The following is a 6849-nucleotide window of genomic DNA, read 5'->3' on the forward strand; positions in this document are numbered from 1 at the left end:
CTAACTCAGTAACGGTGCATAAGGAATTAAAAAGGATGGGTAAAAATGGTCGAGCATCTCATTATAGCCTACACATTTTATAGCCAGTGCTAAGCGACGCTTAAGATGGCGTAAGGAGTGATTCCATTGGACAGAGAATGACTAAAAATGATTGATTTAGAGTGATGAGAAAATGCTAAATGCGGAAGGATATATAGACAGTTTACAGAATGCAGTAGGGGAACGGTTCTGAGACGATGGCTGTTTGTATCAGCATAACAATGCACCCTGCCATAAAACGGTATCTGTGAGACTGTGATTTTGGACAGTGACGTTCCTGAAATAGACTGGCCTGCCTTGAGTCTTGACCCTAACTTCATTAAACTGCTTTTGGATGAGTTAGGGCGTCGATTTTGCTCCAGACTGCAGAGTCCAGGATTTCTTCCTTCTCTGGACCGAATGTGAACAGATTGAAATTTTGCACTGACTGTTCTCGGCTTTCGTAAATAGGTCCATTACCAGCAAATATTTCCTCAATACATGTCTCTCTACTTTTGAGCAGTGTTATCTTCTGCAATAACATGAAAAATGCTTATCAACGACAATGTATACGTTAACAGAATGAATCTTTATCCTGCAGCGGCATGTCCGCTGATTTGAAACATCTTGTGAGATTAAAACTGTGGGCCGAAACGGGAGTCGAGCCTGGGATTGTATATTTATTTGAAACTGTAAATCTTAATTTTGTGAAAGACTTGACACAGTTGAATATATATATTTTTTTAGTTATCTGTCTCCTGACTGGTTTGATGTGGCCATCCACAAATTCATCTCTTGTGGCAATCTCTTCATCTGAGAGCAGCACTTGCATCCTACGTCCTGAGTTGTCTGTAGGATGTACTCCAGTTTCTGTCTTGGATGAGTTCTCCATATGTTCCTTTCATCGCCAGTTCTGCGGAGAACATCCTCATTCCTTATCAGTTCACAAATTTTGAAAATTCCTCAGTAGCACCACATCTTTAACCTTTGGTTCTCTTCTTCTACGGTTTTGCACAGTACCTGATTCACTACCAAGCATGCTGTGCTATAAATGTTCATTATCAGAAATTTATTTCTCATATGAAGATATATGATGTTAGGAGACTTCCTCTAACCAGGAACGCTCTCTTTGCCTGTGACAGCCTACTTTTTATGTTCTCCTTACTTCGATACTCATGTAATATTTTGCTTCCAAGGTAGCAGAATCCCTTAACATCGTCTACTTCCTGGTATTCGATTTTGATGTTAAGTTTATCGAAGATTTCATTTCTGCTTCTCCTCATTACATTTTTTTTATAAACTTAATCCATAGTCTGTACTCAGTATGCTGCTGATTCCATTCAACACATCTTGTAATTCATCTTTAAATTCACTGAGGGTAGCAACGTCACTAAAGAATCTTATCATTGATAGCCTTTCACCCTGAATTTTAATTTATTTCTCTAACTTTTATTTTAATTCCATTATTACTTCTTCGATAAACAGGTTGAACAGGATGGTTCCTTTGAAAAGGGCACGGCCGACTTCCTTCCCTAATCCGATGAGACCGATGACCTCGCAGTTTGGTCTCCTCCCCCAACACAACCCAACCCAACAGATTGAACAGTGGGACTGAAAGACTACATTTCCTACACCCTTTTTGATTCGAGCATTTCGGCTTTGGTATTCCATCCTTATTGTTCCCTCTTGTTTTTTACACATATTGCATATTACTCGTCTTTCCCTATAACTACCACTTATTTTTCTGAGAATTCGAACATGTTGCTCCATTTTAAATCTTTCTCCAGGTAGACAAATCTTATGAATACGTCTCGATTTTTCTTCAGTCTTGCTTCCATTATGAAGTGCCAGGTCAGGATTACACTCCTGGTGCTTTTATGTTACTTAAAGCCAAACTGATCGTCACCTAAGAGCCGCTGAATTTTCTTCTCCAAGCTTCTGTTATTATTCTTGTCAGAAAATATCCACTTCCCTCGATGATTTTAGAAATTCCAAAGGGATGTTATCTACCCACTTTGCCTAATCGCAAGCGCTACAAAGCTCCGTAAAATTCTAATTCTGATGCTGTATTTTCTGTGTCCTCCATATCGATTCCCACTTCTTCTTCTATCAAGTCGTCAGTCAGTTCCTCCTCCTCGCACAGACCTTCCACCTATCCGCGCTCTTCTCTCTCTGTAACAGTGGGATTCCCATTGCTCTCTTAATGTTGACGTCCTTGCTTATTTTAATTTCCCCTAAGGTTGATTCTTCTTTTCTAAATAGTGAAACAGCTCTTCTGATAGCTATTTCGTTATCCGTTTCTTCAAATTATTCCTGCAGCCATTTCGCTTCAGCTTCCCTGCACTTCCTATTTACACTCCTGAAAATTGAAATAAGAACACCGTGAATTCATTGTCCCAGGAAGGGGAAACTTTATTGACACATTCCTGGGGTCAGATACATCACATGATCACACTGACAGAACCACAGGCACATAGACACAGGCAACAGAGCATGCACAATGTCGGCACTAGTACAGTGTATATCCACCTTTCGCAGCAATGCAGGCTGCTATTCTCCCATGGAGACGATCGTAGAGATGCTGGATGTAGTCCTGCGGAACGGCTTGCCATGCCATTTCCACCTGGCGCCTCAGTTGGACCAGCGTTCGTGCTGGACGTGCGGACCGCGTGAGACGACGCTTCATCCAGTCCCAAACATGCTCAATGGGGGACAGATCCGGAGATCTTGCTGGCCAGAGTAGTTGACTTACACCTTCTAGAGCACGTTGGGTGGCACGGGATACATGCGGACGTGCATTGTCCTGTGGGAACAGCAAGTTCCCTTGCCGGTCTAGGAATGGTAGAACGATGGGTTCGATGACGGTTTGGATGTACCGTGCACTATTCAGTGTCCCCTCGACGATCACCAGTGGTGTACGGCCAGTGTAGGAGATCGCTCCCCACACCATGATGCCGGGTGTTGGCCCTGTGTGCCTCGGTCGTATGCAGTCCTGATTGTGGCGCTCACCTGCACGGCGCCAAACACGCATACGACCATCATTGGCACCAAGGCAGAAGCGACTCTCATCGCTGAAGACGACACGTCTCCATTCGTCCCTCCATTCACGCCTGTCGCGACACCACTGGAGGCGGGCTGCACGATGTTGGGGCGTGAGCGGAAGACGGCCTAACGGTGTGCGGGACCGTAGCCCAGCTTCATGGAGACGGTTGTGAATGGTCCTCACCGATACCCCAGGAGCAACAGTGTCCCTAATTTGCTGGGAAGTGGCGGTGCGATCCCCTACGGCACTGCGTAGGATCCTACGGTCTTGGCGTGCATCCGTGCGTCGCTGCGGTCCGGTCCCAGGTCGACGGGCACGTGCACCTTCCGCCGACCACTGGCGACAACATCGATGTACTGTGGAGACCTCACGCCCCACGTGTTGAGCAATTCGGCGGTACGTCCATCTGGCCTCCCGCTTGCCCACTGTACGCCCTCGCTCAAAGTCCGTCAACTGCACATACGATTCACGTCCACGCTGTCGCGGCATGCTACCAGTGTTAAAGACTGCGATGGAGCTCCGTATGCCACGGCAAACTGGCTGACACTGACGGCGGCGGTGCACAAATGCTGCGCAGCTAGCGCCATTCGACGGCCAACACCGCGGTTCCTGGTGTGTCTGCTGTGCCGTGCGTGTGATCATTGCTTGTACAGCCCTCTCGCAGTGTCCGGAGCAAGTATGGTGGGTCTGACACACCGGTGCCAATGTGTTCTTTTTTCCATTTCCAGGAGTGTATTTCACTTTTAAATGAATTATATTACTGTATTCCTGTTATTCTCTGATTATTTCTATATTTTCTTCTTTCATCGACCAATTAAAATACATCTTCTGTTACCCGAGATTACTTAACAGTTACCTTGTTTATCCAACTTCTGTCGTTGACCTGTTTAGAGATGTCCATCTCTTCAACAGAGCTGCCTCCTGCAGTATCACTGATGCAGTAGTTACAGCCTTATAAAATTTCAAAGACATCTTATCATTTCTCAGTACTTCCAAATACGACTTCTTTCCACGCTGATTAATCAGCGTGGTCTTCTTAAACTTCGATCTACTTTTCATCGTCGCTAAACTGTCACCCGAATCGGTCTCTGCTCCTGGGTACGCTGTACAATCAAATATCTAATTTGAAATTGTATGTCTGACTACTATGTAATCCAGCTAGAATCTCATCGTGCCTCTGGGAGTCTTCTTATTGAATCTCCTGCTCTTGTGATTTTCAAACATTGTGTTCTCTATTAGTAGCTGAAATTTATTATGCATCTCAATTATTCTTTCTCCTCTCGTATTTCTACTAACAAGCCCATATTTTTCCGTAACTCTGCCTTCTGTTCCTCCCCATAACATCTCATTACAGTCCTCCACCATTAATAGATTATCATTCCCTTTACATATTGCAAATTCGTTTAGTCATGATACACTATATCGCTTCTTCTTCTGCTTGTATGCCTGAGCTATTGTTGTCGGTGTTGGTGAACTGTCGATTCTGATGATAACAACCCTGTCAATGAACTATTCACAGTAACACACTCTCTGTTCCCCCCTTCCTATTCATGACGAATCCTACTCGCGTTAATTTATTTTCTGTAGCTGTTGGTATTACCCTATCTTTGTGTGACCAGAAATCCTTCTCTTCCTTCTATTTCATTTCACCAGCCCCCACTACATTTAGACTGAGCCGTGCGGAGCGGCCGCGCGGTTTGAGGCGCCATGTCACGGACTGCGCGGCCCCTCCCGCCGGAGGTTCGAGTCTTCCCTCGAGCATTGGAGTGTGTGTGTTGTTCTTAGCATGATTTAGTTTCAGTTAGTTTAAGTAGAGTGTAAGTCTAGGGACCGATGCCCTAAGCAGTTTGGTCCCTTAGGAATTCACACACATTTGAACATTTAGGCTGAGCCTCCGCTTTTCCTAGCACATTGAGGCTGGTATTCAAAGATCCGTTTTGTAGATTATTACCCTTTACCTCTTCCTTGGCTGTACCCTCTCGGAGATCAGAATGGGGACCTAATTAGGAAACGTTTGCCAATAGAAAGACAATCATGACACTGTTTCAGTTGCAGGCCACACACGTCCTGTGAATATACATTACGCGTCTTTAATGCAGTGGTTCCCATAGCCTTCTGCATTCTCATGCCGTTGGTCGTTGTAGATTATTAAACCTCTTATGGGTAGTTTCGCACCCCAAGCGCAAGAGAGTCCCCTGAATCTATGTACGCACCTCCGCCACCTTTGAAAAGGCTGTTAACAGAGCGATAGTGACTCCTTGTAGTGGTACTCTTCGGCCGTCATTGATGATAGCATTTATTCCAAATTTAAGCACTGGCTGGAATAGAATATGGGATCCAGGACTTTTTGATTACTAGCCAAAGACGCCATTCCTTCTTTTGAGTGTCATCCTTGTGCAGCGGACATGCTAACTTCTCTACAGTGTTCCAATTTTAGTTAACTTGCCATCGAAATCACTGCTATCTCTAGACCACGGTATTTTTGTTATGAGAACTTAGTACTGCAGCGAAACATCGACGTCTTTCTTCAAGTTATGCAATATCCTTTGACTATAAGGTCCTTAATTTCATCATCTTCTTCATCGTTCTGTAAGTTCCACGACGATTTTAGCAATTTCTCCGCAAGTTGTACTCCAGGCTTATTCTAAGCAGCATATAGATGTTGGCAGGCCGTAAAGGTAACTTCTTGGAAGAGCAGTTTTCCATAACGACCTTCAAAGGTCTTATTGACACCTCAGTCCACGGATTACATAAGTCTTGTAACGCGGGGCAAAAGAAACTCGCTTTTATTCCTATTTCTTAAATGAGCTTTCACAGGGTGAAATTGAGCGTTGAGCAACAATAGAAGAGACTTGAGATGCAATCTCTATCGTTTCACAATGCTTTAATGGGTGCTCCTTTCAATAGCACAATACAGCTGATCAAATGTCGAAGTTATTTACATAACCAAAGAGACCTGCTTCTTCACCTACTGATGGGCTGTAGCTGCCGTACCTCATAAAGCGTTTGCCATCTATTTAAGAAGCCTTCACTTTTTTTCCAAAACTGTACTTTCCAGGTAGTAAATTCGCCTTATTCATAACTTTACAACATGAGGGAACACTCTGACATTTATCAAACATTGTGAACTTGTGGCCAGCTCATCACATAACGAACATCAAATAATTAAACTTCTGTTCCGTCTTCAACATTAGTATGAGATGTGACTCCACTTACCCCACGTCCCCACGCTCCCCCCTCCTCCCCCTCCACGGCAACGAATGCAGTCATCGTTATGTTGTGTCATAGAAGCAAACTACGTACTAACGTCATCTTTAGTCACTTCTTGCCGTGGCTGAAACATGAGCTGTGTCACTTTGTGAAAACTGCTGGCTGGAGGCTGATGTGGCGTAAAATAGACGTTATAAGGTATTTGTCTACTGTGGTAAATGATTCTCCTTGTGATGTTCTTGTGTTGTAGCTATGAAAATTCTATAGCTCACTCACCGATGTCTCAATTTACGATGCAGAATGGAAGCACTAACAATGGAACAGCGTATGTTGATCGTAAACACTTTTTACGCAAATTCTGGACGCACCGTTGTTGTGGGACGCGCATTCAACAGCACATTTGGTCCAAGAACAGCACCATCACGAATTATCATTTCTCAGCCAGATTACAGTCTGTGGAATGTGTTCGTGGCATTACTTGCATCATCTTGTCATTCTGCAAGGCGCAATGGATCAACACAAGTATGCACCTATCCTTGTGGACCATGCCCACCCCTGCATGCAATTTGTTTTTTCCT

The 6849-nt window shown here is 44.3% G+C and overlaps 1 pseudogene; it reads right to left on the bottom strand.

The window, feature by feature from the left end:
* Positions 1–5421: 5421 nt before the first annotated feature.
* Positions 5422–5519, bottom strand: LOC124620917 (annotated as a pseudogene).
* Between the last annotated feature and the right edge of the window lie 1330 nt (positions 5520–6849).

This window comes from Schistocerca americana, chromosome 6 (assembly GCF_021461395.2).
Source record: "Schistocerca americana isolate TAMUIC-IGC-003095 chromosome 6, iqSchAmer2.1, whole genome shotgun sequence".
In the NCBI taxonomy this organism is placed as follows: Eukaryota; Metazoa; Arthropoda; class Insecta; order Orthoptera; family Acrididae; genus Schistocerca; species Schistocerca americana.